The sequence below is a fragment of the Peromyscus leucopus genome, chromosome X, assembly GCF_004664715.2.
Source record: "Peromyscus leucopus breed LL Stock chromosome X, UCI_PerLeu_2.1, whole genome shotgun sequence".
Taxonomy (NCBI): domain Eukaryota; kingdom Metazoa; phylum Chordata; class Mammalia; order Rodentia; family Cricetidae; genus Peromyscus; species Peromyscus leucopus.
Genome location: NC_051083.1, coordinates 81620852 through 81634758, shown reverse-complemented (window position 1 = coordinate 81634758; position 13907 = coordinate 81620852). Strand labels below are relative to the sequence as shown.

Genomic DNA, 13907 nt, shown 5'->3' with positions numbered 1-13907 from the left:
TGTATGTGGTGTTTGTATTATGTATTGCTATTTTACCTGCATGGACATCTACATATTATATATATAGCTGGTGTCTTTGGAGGCAGGAAGAGGGTGTTGCATCACCTAAAAGTGGAGTGATGATAGTTGTAGTTGTCATTTGTTGCTGGAAATTGAACCAGGGTCCTCTGTATGGGCAGCTAGTGGTCTTAACTATTGAGCTGTTTCTTTATCCACTAGATTATAGAATTCTTATTGACCAGTGAGTAATTAAAGTTGATGTTTTCCTACTTTCAGAATAGATCTTTGTTCCATCTGTGTTCATTTAATGTTTAGAAGGGTGGAAAGAATGTTTTCAATTCTATTTCTTGTAATAATGAATAGCCCCTTGTAGACTTGATAGAGAGCATTTTCCATACTTAACTTTGAGTTTGATATATAATTTAGTGGTTTCTTAAAATCTTTTCTTAGAAAAATATACATTTATTTAGCATGTAAGAGGAAGGAAAGTGGATTTTTAAAATCACCAAGCTAAAATATGATCCACTCTGCATTTTTTCTTATTGATTCATTTTTTTTTTCAGAGAAAGCCTTTGTACATCGTTCCTTGTTCATATTTGACTTACCATGTCTCTTATGGCCCCATTTCTTATCTCAGTGATATTAGGCTGGGCAATATGATTTACTTTACCCAGTTGATTTGACTTTTGAGTAGAAAATTTAAGTATCACCTGCCAGATTCTTGCACTTTTCTTTTTATCACAAAAATGATATTTTTATAACATACTGTAGACAGAGGCTACTCTCTTTGGATGGAGAAAGCACAAAATAGAGTGACAACTGACCAATAGCTGAATAAAGTATGAAAGACAAATATTTGTTTTAGGACATTGAGATTTGGGGTGATTTATTTAACAGATAGGATTATTTCTTCTAAAGCTTCAATGAATACAGAAATGCCTTCAGATATATAGCAAAATGTACTGAAACAATGGATGAACAAATATATTAAGAATGAATAAGTGGGAAGATGGCAGCGAGCGGTACTTCACAAGCTAGTGGCTAGGAGGAGAAGAAAGGTGCTGATGAGTTCAGTAGAGTGATAGTTTGAATCGACAGGACCACAACCATTAAGAATTAATAGCAGGAGGCAGACGGACCCAGCAGCAGCTGACAGGGACATACAGGCCCAGCGGTGGAGACAAGCACATGCAGGTAGGTCTGTGGCGGGGGACTGCGGAGGTGGACAGGCCCGGGGACTGAGACAGGCAGACGCGGCTTGGAGAGGGGACGCCCCTGGCCCCAACGCCTGGGGAGGAGGCTGTCTCCGTGGGTCGGAGCCGGAGCGAATCTGAACACTCCGTCTGAGAACAACCCAGGGCCCAAATGCTGATCCTGTGAAACCCAACAACTTGGAGGTGTTGGTGAGACTACCCTGCTCAGCTGAAACCCATCTGGGAGAGGATTCAGATGCCTACAGTTTGAAGTCTGAAGAAACAAGATCAGCTGAGGAGTCGACAAATGAACAAAACGTGACCTGGGAACACAGAAGAAGGTGCTACCCAGCCACCAAACAGATCACCAGAATCATAAGTATATAATTCACCGACTGAAATCAGCTGTCCCTGAAGAAACAGCCCAATAGCACCAATTTAAACAAGAACCCCTACTAAACCAAGACTAAAAATTAGAACAAGAGAGGCACTCTCCGATAGAGACACCACCTGCATTGCACAGAGGAAGAGATGAGTAGACGCCAGTGCAAAAATACAGGCAACAACATAAAGACCTATATGGCAACATCAGAACCTAGTGATTCTACACCTGCAAGACCTAAACATACCATGACAGAAGAAACAGAAGAAATCAACCCTAAAAATGACTTTAAGAAGATGATAGAGGCCCTTAAAGAAGAAATAAAACATTCCCTCAAAGAGGAAATAAAAACTTTCCTTAAAGAGGAAATGAAAAACTACCTTAAAGAGGAAATAAAAACTTCCCTTAAAGAGGAAATGAAAAACTCCATTAAAGAGGAAATAAAAAACTCCCTTAAAGAAATGGAAGAAAAAACGAACAAAAAAAATGGGAAGAAATCAAATCAAGCCAAGAAAAAGCAATTAAACAGATGAAAAAAACATTCCAAGATCTGAAAAATGAATTTGAGACAATAAAGAAAACACATGCTGAGGGAATGCTGGAAATAGAAATCCTGACTAAACGAACAGGAACTACAGAAACAAGCATAACCAACCGATTGAAAGAGATGGAACAGAGAATCTCTGACACTGAAGACATGATAGAGAAAATAGATTCGTCAGTCAAAGAAAACACTAAAGACAAAAAAGTTGTAACACAAAACGTCCAGGAAATTTGGGACACCATGAAAAGACCAAACCTACGAATAATAAGGATAGAAGAAGGAGAAGAATACCAACTCAAAGGCACAGAAAATATATTCACCAAAATCATAGAAGAAAACTTTCCTAACCTAAAGAAAGAAATACCTATGAAGATACAAGAAGCTTACAGAACACAGAATAGGCTGGATCCAAAAAAAAAAGTCCCCTTGCCACATAATAATCAAAACACTAAACACACAGAACAAAGAAAAAATATTAAGAGCCATAAAGGAAAAAGACCAAGTAACATATAAAGACAAACCCATCAGAATAACACCAGACTACTCAATAGAGACTATGAAAGCTAAAAGATCATGGACAAATCTCATGCAGACACTAAGAGACCACGGATGCCAACCCAGACTTTTATACCCAGCAAAACTCTCAATCACCATAGGCAGAGTAAACAAAATATTCCAGGATAAAACCAGATTTAATCAATACCTGTCCACAAACCCAGCCCTACAGAAAGCACTAGAAGGGAAAATCCAACCCAAAGAAGCTAAACACATCCATGAAAAATCAAGCAATAGATAATCCCACACTAACATACACCACAGAAGGACAACACAACACAACCACAAAAAATAACAGAAATTAACAATCACTAGTCATTAATATCCATCAATGTCAATAGTCACAACTCACCTATAAAAAGACATAGGCTAACAGAATGGATAAGAAAACAGTACCCATCCATCTGTTGCATACAAGAAAAATACCTTAACTTCAAAGACAGACACTACCTCTGAGTAAAGGGCTGGGAAAAGGCTTTCCAAGCAAATGGACCTAAGAAACAAGCTGGTGTAGCTATCCTAATATCTAGAGAAAAAAGGATGTTTCAAAAGAGAAGTCTTGTGGCAATGCCTCAGTGGTCCAGGTAACTACCACAACTAGGAAATCCGCGACAGAGACTAAGGCAGCAGAGACGAAACACATAGATGTACATACAGGAAATAATAAAGAAAAAGTCAGTAAAGCCAAGAAGAACAAAAGAAAGGTGGATGCTGAAGCCCATCTGTCAGATGAGTCTGTGAACGAGGAACCAGTGACAAAAAAGAAAAAAAAAAAGATGGAAAGCAAATCCAAAAATAGTACTGAGGTGCTAAAGGATGACAGCAAGACAGAGGAGACTAAGGGGGACAATAAAAAGCAAAATACTTTCATTAAAAAAGGTGCAAAGAAGAAACCTCAAAAAGGTAAATCAAGTAAGAAAGGCAGCAGACCTGCTCGGGAGACTCAGAAGGAGACTGCTCAGGCAGAGCCTCCTTCCATGGAGCTGGCTCAGGAGGAGGTCTATTCCGGTCCTGAGCTCACTCAGGTGGTGGTCACCCCTACAGGCTCTACTCAGCCCAGGCTTCCTTCTCCCATGGATATTGCTCAGACTGGGCCTGCTCAGATGGAGCTGCCTTCTCCCCTGGGGCCTCCTCAGAGGGAGCCGCCTCCTCCCCTGGAGCCTGCTCAGAGGAAGCTGCCTTCTCCCCTGGAACTTCCTCAGAGGGAGCCGCCTCCTCCCATGGAGCCTGATCAGATGGGGCCGCCTCCTCCCATGGAGTCTCAGCGGGGACATTGTCAGAAGAGGCTGCTTTGTCCTTTGGACCATGCTCAGGTGGAGGTTGCTCAGACAGGGCCTCCTCACATGGGATCTGTTCAGAAGGAGCCTCCTGCTGTCATGGAGCCACCTCTTCAAGTGAAACCAGTCACCAAAAGGTCTTCTCCCCGAAACAAGAGTACCAAGGAGAGGTCGGGCATGCGGAGTGAGGTGGTGCAACTGTAGCAAGTCCTTATTGAAGTTGGCTTAGTGCCTGTTAGAGATAGCCAGCTTCTGAAGGGAAGCAGGCGTGCACAGGATCTTCCAAAGGGAAACCCAAGAAGAGACGAGACCCCCAAGGACCAAGAAATTGACTCTGATGCGGAAGGAAATAAAATGGCCCCTATCAAGAAAGTGGGAACAGAGGAAGCTGGCAAGAGTCTAGCTACGCTTGCTGCTCCCAAGGAATCTACCAGTGTCTTATCCTCGGAACAAAACTCAAATGGGTCAGGTGGTGAAACGTTACATGCTAAGTGTCAGACTGGTTCAGCTGGGCTTTGTGAAATGGAAGTGGACACTGAGCAGACCCCAGACAGTGTCCCTATGAAAGCCTCAGCACCCGAACCGGTGTCACCATTGCCTCCTGTCCCATCACCAATCTTAACGGCCTCGTCTCCTATCACTTTGGCTGAAAACGAGTCACCGGACATTGATGAATACTAAGGTATCCACAGCCATGATGGAAGTGACCTGAGTGATAATATGTCCAAGGGAAGTGATGATTCTGAGCTGCATGGGGCTCGGCCAGTGCCACAAGAAGCAAGTTCAAAAAGTGGGAAGGAGGGGTTGGCAGTTAAAATAACCGAGGGAGAGTTTGTTTGTATTTTCTGTGATCGGTCTTTCAGAAAGGAAAAGGATTACAGCAAGCACCTCAATCGCCATCTGGTTAATGTATACTTCCTTGAAAAAGCAGCCAAGGGGCAGGAGTAGTGAGCCGGCCGGTGGAGGGTGGCTCGTCACAGTTTGTAAGTAATGCCTCACTTTTAGTTTAAGACAGTAGACACACACAAGCTCGCTTTAATTAGTGTGCTGATTTTTAAGTGACATTATTTCCTTAGGACTGTATGTGTTAACTAGTGACTTGCAAAAACCTTAGCAAATCCTAGGGAGTTAATGTAAGAAAACAGATACTTAATCTGTTAGCTTGTGCAGTGCAGTGAAGAAAGGCGGGATGGTAGGTGACGTTCTCCAGGGTGTCTACCTGTGTGGAACCGGTCCGGTGTTCTGCCCTTTTCACTTCACTTGCTATTTTTAGTTCCTTGTTTAGGCTGATAAAAAATTGGTGTAGCAAATTACTTGAAGAATTTGCTTGCTTTATATAAATAAAGTTAGCACTTTAAGGTTTCTTTAGAGATGAGAAAAGACATTTAAATTGAAGAAAAATTCTTTCAACAGTGGATATTGTATCTGTCCAGGTAATTGCTTCCTGACTTATGGTCGATATTTTGTGCTTCTATGTTAATCATTATGAAAAGTGATTTTTGGTGGGTTTTTAAATTTTTTTTTTAATTTTGGTGCTTTACTGGCTTAAGATGTTGCACATGGTTTACAGGCTTCAGATTTTGACAGTTGATGAAAGATACGACAAGCATTAATGTGTGGGTGAAAAGCTTGGTGAAATTCTGAGTGAAGTTTTAGTTAAAGTTGGTTGAACTTGGGATTGACTGGGAGGCCAAAGATTTAAAAAGCAGAAGATTCTCTCAAGACACAAGTTGTGTGATAATAGTGTGTTTTGTGTATGTGAATGAGAATTTGTAAATGTTGAATTCTAGGCTCAGACAATCATTGTCAGTGCAGATCAAGCTGCAAGTATTTATGTTTTAAAACTTAAATTATAAAGCTAGTTATGTCTTTCTAATAATTAGTTTTAATATTTATGAGCATATTTTACCTACATTACCTTTTCAGGATGTTGAGAAAGATGCATCACAAGCACAGGCTGGAGGCTGGGGGCTAGATGGTTTTGAGGAAGAGGTCTTGGTGGACTCTTTCATAGAGCAAAGGGAAGCAATGCCTTCTGGGAAATGAGCTAAGTTTTAATCTAGTCTAGTCTTTTAAAGATTAAGAATAGTCAAAAAAGCAAAAGCAAAAATACCAAGGAAAGGAAAACCTAATTGATCTTTGAAGTATTGTTATGTGGAATTGAGTGGGACTTTTGAGGCCTTTCTTCCAGAAAACAAGGACTTGGTTGTCAGGCCTATATTAGGCCTAAACCTTGGTGCCATGTATTTGTACTTAAATCATTTCAATGGAAATGTCTTAGTGATTGGAACTTCTAGTGCAGTTTGGAGTTCTTTCATTTGAAAAATGTGATATTTACATGGGATTGTTTGAATCTTGTTTTTTAGTCCCTCCCCATCACCACCCTCATAGTCTGAAGGTAGATTTTTCTTTAGTGAATATCTTGTTTGTAAATTGGTATCTAGTAACTAGTGGTAAACTTGAAATGGTAGAATTCTTTAAAGCCTAATTCTAGGTAGCCTTAGGAAAATGTATCTTAATTATTTTTGAACCTGTATTCACCTTGTTTTTTTCAAATATCTTAAGTTATATTTTCTTTTTCAAAAAAAAAAAAAAAAGAAAGACAAAAAGAAACCCAGCTGTGGCCAGAAGACAGTGGGAGAAAAAAAAGGGTGGCATTGAACTCAGAAGAAAGGCTTTTAGTGTGGAAGGAGTAACGATGAGGGCAAATGTAATAGGACTCAAAAGAATCTCTTGAACATACAAGTGGCAGTTGAGCAGAAATCTGTCATGTTGGATAGTAGGGGCTGTGAGGGCTCATTTTCATTGTCAAGTTAACCAAGTTTGGAATCACCTATGAGATACAGTTTGGGGCATATCTGTAAGGACATTTCCAGAGAAGTTGAACTGAGACCAGCTCTGAAATTGGATGGCACCATCCTATGGCCTAAGGTCCAAGGATAAATAAAAAGGGAAAAAGGAGAAAGCAGCTGGGTATTAGCATTCATCTACCCTTGCTTCTTGACTGTGGGAGCAATATGACCAACTTTGTTAAATTCCTGCCATATTGGGTTGACTATATGCCCTCAGACCAACGATTCTCTGTTGGGAGACCTGCGGTCTAGTTTTGGACCAGTATATGAGTGCTTGTCCAACAGGTCCAGATGAGGTAAAAGCCCACAGGGACAGTCTTACTTGGCAAGGACCAGTGGACTTCAGGATACTGCAGGATACTGCTGGGACCACGCGGCCTGCATTCTCTCTTCTCTCTCATGATATTGATGATTCTCTTGGTGGATTTAGTGTCATTTTGTTAATCTTGCATGGAACAGATGTGATCATTCCTGGAAACCCAATTTTTCTCCAATATTTTCCCCTAAAATTCTTTGGGAGCTGATGCTTCTCAGGTTTCTTGTCTGGGGAAGCCAGCTGTCTGAAAGAGCCTGGGAGCTGTTCTGATTCAGAGCTGACAGGATCGGAGGCAGATCACCCCTATTTCTGTAAATATGTTTTGAATGATATTGTTGTTCTTGAAAATGTGTGCCTATGTCAATTACCTTTTAGTTTTGTAAAGACAGGATGTACCCAACTTGATATTTGGCCAAGCCAGCAAAATGATAACTGTTGTTTTGGGTTTAAAGATGTTTTGATGTTAAAGTTGGGAAAAACACATTTGACATATTTGTTTTTGCTGGGGGTTAATGGAGGATGGAAAAAACATGTTTGTTATTATGGAAAAGCATGCTTGTTTTTGATGTATAAATAAAGATGGCTGGAGCTAAAAAAAATCCCATCTGAAAGGACAGGGACGTCACAGAAAAGGTGCAACTTAAAGAATCCAAGGGAACAGAAGAGATTCAGTGAGTGAAATCATTAACTGAATTTTGGAAGATGGAAACCCAACAGAGAAATATGGACACTGTTGTTGAATGGGGAGAGAATAGGACTTCTTCAGCCCAAAGACAAGGACACCAACATGTAGCCAGCCAATTCCCGACAGGAACCGAGAACGGCTCAGAACTTGAGAAAGTGGCCAGTGATGGTGCTTGAGACCTGAAGCTCCAATGACTGAGTCTCTCCATGCCAGGGCTCCTGCCCACTTCCTCCTTCCTCCCTAGAACCCCAACTGCCTACTGAGCATAGAAAATCTCATGCACACGAAGCCTGAAGTTGGAAAGTTCTTGTTAAGATAGTTCAAAAGGATATGGGAAAAAGAAGCTCTACAAACTGCCGTGTAGGTCACTCCAGTGAAAGACAGTGCTAGTTGACTACCTAGCCATGGACGGCAGAAATCACCACTTGTATGGACCAGCTTTGAAGCACACACGCTTATGCTGAGCACCTCTTGATTATGGATTCCTGGGAGCTCAAGGATCCCTAGATTTGTGCTAAGTTTTCAAAGCAGCACAAGAGATAAACACAAATAGACAAAGGGTAGAAACAAATAAAATAAATGGCTCAGGAGGCAGAGGAAGAAAACCTCTTTCTTTTAATAAAGCACCATTTAATTTTTTTTTTAAAAAAAAGAATGAATAATACTGAGAGTGACAAATTTATTCTTGTTAAATGAGCAGTAACTATCATAGGTGAAAAAGAATCATACCAGCTGAATTTTTACCACATAGGAGTATGGGAAAAATTGGATTATGAAATGAACTATCTACAAAGGAAATTATAGAAGTAATTGCATTTATAATGGAACCAAGTAAAATACTTAGACATGAGCTTAATTGAAGAAGTAGACCATACTTGTACACCAAAAGCTACAAGATTTTAATGTAAGAATTAGAAAACACAAGCAAATGGGAAAGTCTTGAGTCCATGGATTAGAATACAAAATATCATTAAAATGTCCCAATTTCCCAAAGCAAGTTACAGATTCAATGCAAAGCTTATGAAAATCACAATAGTTTTTCTTACGTGATTGTCAGGCAGCTAGTTATGAATGAGTAGGCATGGGGCTGGGGATGTAGCTCAGTTGGTAGTGTTGATAGCTGGGATCTCAGTGGTGTCCCATGACACCATGCCCAGGGTTTTGTGCCTCAAAGAAAGAATTGAGCAACATAAATGTTACTAGGAAATCAGAAACTCCTTTTTGTAAGATTCCAGTCTTGTTTATAAAAGAGTTTAAATATAGACTCAGAAGGAAATTGAGGACAATTTCTCAAGAATTAGAGTGAAAAAAAACACAGGGCACACAATCTCTAAACACTGAAGCAGCTGGGGAGAGGGAGAAGAGGAAAAGAAAAAGTCACCTCTTCCAAATAGGATAAGCAATGGAAGTCTTCATACATATTTAGAAGGTGGGGAGGGGAGATAATCAGAGAAAATAGTGAAAGAGTTTAGAGTGTTCAAATAAACATGGTTAGGATTTTGGTCAGTATCTTAAGGTGATATAAAAAGGGCAAGAGAGGTGCTGGGGCGATGGCACAGAGATCAAGAGCAGTTGTTGCTCTTTTTAATGATTTGGTTTGGTTTCCATGATCCACATGGTGGCTCACAACCATTTGTAACTCCAGTTTCAGGGGGATTCCATACCTTCTTCTTACCCTCCATGGGTCCAAGTATGTATGCGGTGCACATACATACATGCAGAGAAAATACTTATACACATAAAATAATGTTTCCCAGATACTTGTGCAGCTGTGTTCACTCTCATTCTATTTATAATAGCTAGAACATGGAAACAAGCTATATGTCCTTCAAGAGATGAATAGATAATGAAAATGTGATGCATATACACAATGGGCTATTATTTTGCTGTCAAGAAAAAAATGAAATCATGAAATTTCCAGGTAAGTGGATGGAATTCAAAAATACTATATTGTGTGAGGTAACCAAGGCTCAGAATGAGAAACATTTCATGTTTTTATCTCATCTGTGTTACCTAGCTCAAAATATTCAGGTGACAGTATATAACTTTCAGTTATAGCAGAAACCAAGGAAATTGAAAAGGTGTTCGTGAGCTCTAGAGAGGAGAGTACACAAAGGAAAAAATTGGGGAGAAGGGAGGACTTTAAATTGCAGAGTGGAAATGGAAGAGAGTACAGAAGTAGAGGTTGCAAAGAGGGATAAATAACACTAATTATGTTTTAAAATGCTATAGGGAACATAATTACAGATAAAAATTAACTAAAATTTTAGATAAGAATATAAGTTTATGTTGCATACACATACACCCAAACACACACAGAGTTTTAATAAAATGACTCCCCTTGGAGTGATAATACTACCACCAAAAGTGATACAGTATCTCACAAAAACCCAATACCAAAAATGTGAAAGCCCCTTTCAAGTTGTTGGTCAGGGGAATACAAGAAGATCTCAAAATAATACAGGCTATTGTGATTGCTCATAGGTGACTTCCAGAAGTTAAAGATAAGTCCCTGTTTCTGAAAGCACCATGCACTGTGAACCTAGTAATATGAGGAATCAAGTTGGATATGAAATGAAAGCCTCCCTCCTAAGCACTAGCTTTCATAGTGCTTTCAGGTGTTATGCAAGCTGCCAAAGGAGAAAGTTATCAATAGTCTTACCCACCTGTGAGGCCTATAAATAACAACAATGACCAGCATAACAACACATTTCTAAAGGTGCAAAGTTGGCACTTACGTCTTGGCAGTAACCAATAGCTGTCATACTGGACTTAAGGCCTGCAGGAAGGAAATCATGCCTGGTATTGGACACTTAGTGGATTACCTGTGGCAAGTATTGTCATCAATCTTAGAGGAAAGCCTACAATTGACATTTACCTAAACCAATGTAATTCCTAACTGCTGTTTAAATATTTATTTTTACACTGACAGGTAAGTGTAGTCCTCACCCCTCATCAAGGAAATTCTCTTTGCAACATAGGGAAGAAAATTAAGAAAACTACAAATGTTCAAAATACAGAGAACTGACTTCTGGTGCCCAAACAAGATCATATACTTACAATGTAATCTCTGGACCTAAAACTCAGTGAACATTGAGGAAGAGGGGATGCAAAGATTGTAAGAGCCAGGGGGCAGGATATCTTCTGTGAGATTGTATGTATAGTTGTGTATTTCTAAGTGGAACACAATTAAAGAAGTGTTGCATTAAATGTGTATAACATTTTGGGTAGCATGGACATTGTAAGATATTAGTCTTTTCTAGTGAACATAGGATATCTTTCCATTATGTGGGCCTTCTATAATATCTTATATCAATGTTTTGATACTGTGTAGTTTTTTTTAGGATACAGAATATATATCACCATATTCTTAAATAATTTACAATTTTATATTGTCATAAATAGATAAATATTTTTTATTTCCTTTTCATATAGGTCATTACTTTTAAACATAAATAACTAGATTCATGTTGATTTTTATGTCTTATAATTTTATGAAATTAATTTTATTAACTCTAATTTTTAATTATAGAAATTTTGTAGTTTTATAGTTGAAGAGATATGTTATCTGAAAATCAGAACAATGTTACATTCAACATTCTGCTATAGATAGCTTTTATCACTTTATTAACTAATTTCTTATACTCTTGCACAATATTGAACAGAAATGTCAGAAAGAAACATCACTCTGATAAATGCGGGGCAAAGTATTAATATGTTGTATAAACATGAATATTTAGAAGGCAGTATGACAACATGCCCATTTAGAAAAATAATAGTAGTGGGGTGTTCTCAAAGACCTACAATATTCCCAGCCACAAGGTCTTAACAAGGTTACTTTTGCAGATACTCATGAACTCACTACAGTTGTGGTTATTTACACATGTTTTACACAATACTGGATCTTTGAACATTTCATTATGCACGTAGGAGGAGTCAACAGTCCTCACCAATTATCAGTGGAGAGGGTTCCATTCTCTTCATCGGCCTAACTAATGGTAAGTTGCCCTTGCTCCAGTGAACAAATTCCCACCAGTGCTTAGACAAGAATCTCTGTGGGTCACACACAAAAGAAGACAAGAAAGTAAGAGGGGCAGGGCTTATAAATTCCAGTGAAAGAGAGAGAGAATGAGCATAGGGAATTGGGGAGAGCAAATGATGAAAACTCATTATATAAACAGGTGAAACTGTCAAAGCATGAAATGAAGAATGAAGATCACTGCTTTGTATCAATTGTTTTTCCTCTTCCAAATGGACAAAATAACAAATCAATCATGGCCTTTCTATATATACATAAAAATACTTTAATCATACTTTTCTTCTCCATTTTCCATTCTAATTCCCAATCTCTTCTGGTTTCTCTTTTCACATCCATGATAATCTGTCTTTTCTCCTGTATTCCACATATCAGAGAAAATAAGGGTTTCTTTTTTGTGATTCCTGTCTGTGTCAATCTGGTTTATTTCATTTAATACATGAATATCATAGGTAAGTAAGTCCATCCATTTTCCCATGAAATGGTATAATTTCATTCCTTTGGGGGATGAACAATATTCCATTATTTCTGTCTATTAATCTGATGATGGGCCCCTATTATATTGTTAATAGTACAGCAATAACTATGCATCTACAGATATCTCCATGTAGTTCAATGCCATTGTGCTTTCTTTGTATTTATGAAGTCCTAGGTTCAATCCCAGAACCTTAATAAGAACAGGCAAAAGGGGTGAAAACAGGATACACACACACACACACACACACACACACACACACACACACACAGAGGGGGAACTTTAAAAGTCTTAAGAAGTTATGGATGAGAAAACGGCAACAACAGGTGTTGAGTATTTAAGTCGTTCTAGAAATTGTTATTGAGAAGGCTTAGGAATACAGGGAGTGATTACATTAGTTCTTTATTTTGTACAATTATACATAAAGATGTAGTCTTTGATAAAAGAAGAAGAATAAATATGTGGTACTTTTTCTGATGGCAATAAATTTTTTTTAATCACAAAAATGAGAAGCATCATTTTTTTTAAGTTTTTCCTTGGACAATTCCTCTGTGTTGTAGGCTTTCTTGGCCTCTCTCATTGTTGCTTTGTAATAGTGGTAAATGTCTTACCTTGTCTTACTCTTTATAAGGATTGTAGCTGACATGAGAAAAGCAGAATGAACAAGAGCATTTTTGTGGGACATTATAGCCTACAGAAATAGAGATACAATGATTAAAGAAAAACTGTTGTCAGTTTTTGATTCCTTCAAGAATGGTGTTCTGTGTGAAAGTATGAGCAGTCAAAAAGTTGTGGGTTAATAATAATAATAATAATAATAATAATAATAATAATAATAATAGAGAAAGCTCAGAGAAGCCTATTGGTACAGTATTTCTTCTTCCAGATATTTCAGGACACCTGTGAAATGAGTATCTTCTATGGAAACTAGAGAAGGATAACATTTCTAGGTTCTGTGCATAAAAATTGCTGAGCAATTTTAGCTTCTATGACTTTTCACAGGAAAGAGGATTTAGTTTATACAACTCATATCAGGGGCAAAAAACAACCAGAGATAAAAGGACAGAAAAATATCAGAGAAACCTTGATTCTAAGGTTTCCCAGTGTTGGAGATGGACATTTCTTTCCCACTCATGAGTTCCCAAATAACCAACATGAAGACTCAATATGAATTATACTTGCTTGGTCAATAGCTCAGTCTTGTTACTAACTAACTCTTGCATTTTAAATTAACTCATATTTCTTATCTATGCTTTGTCATGTGGCTTGGTACCTTTTCTCACTATGGCATGTTCAACTTGCTTCTCTTTGCATCTGCTTGAGACTTTTCTGACTCTGCTCTTCTTCTTCCTAGAGTTCTCTGTGTCTGGCTGTTCCAGTCTGTCAGCTTTATATTAAACCAATCTTAGTGACAAATTGTCATAATGTACCAAAGAATTATTCTACAGTACTATGTCCTTTATTTAAGCCATTGTGTAATGGATACTTTGTAATGCCTTGTGTTTCTTTTTGTCATTTATGTGTACAGGTGTTTTGTTTGCATCATATGAGTGACTGTGCCATGTGCATGCGTGGTGGTCACAGAAGACTAT

General features: G+C 38.4%; 1 pseudogene; it reads left to right on the top strand.

Moving 5' to 3' along the window:
* Positions 1 to 3216: 3216 nt before the first annotated feature.
* Positions 3217 to 4940, top strand: LOC119086639 (annotated as a pseudogene).
* Positions 4941 to 13907: the final 8967 nt, after the last annotated feature.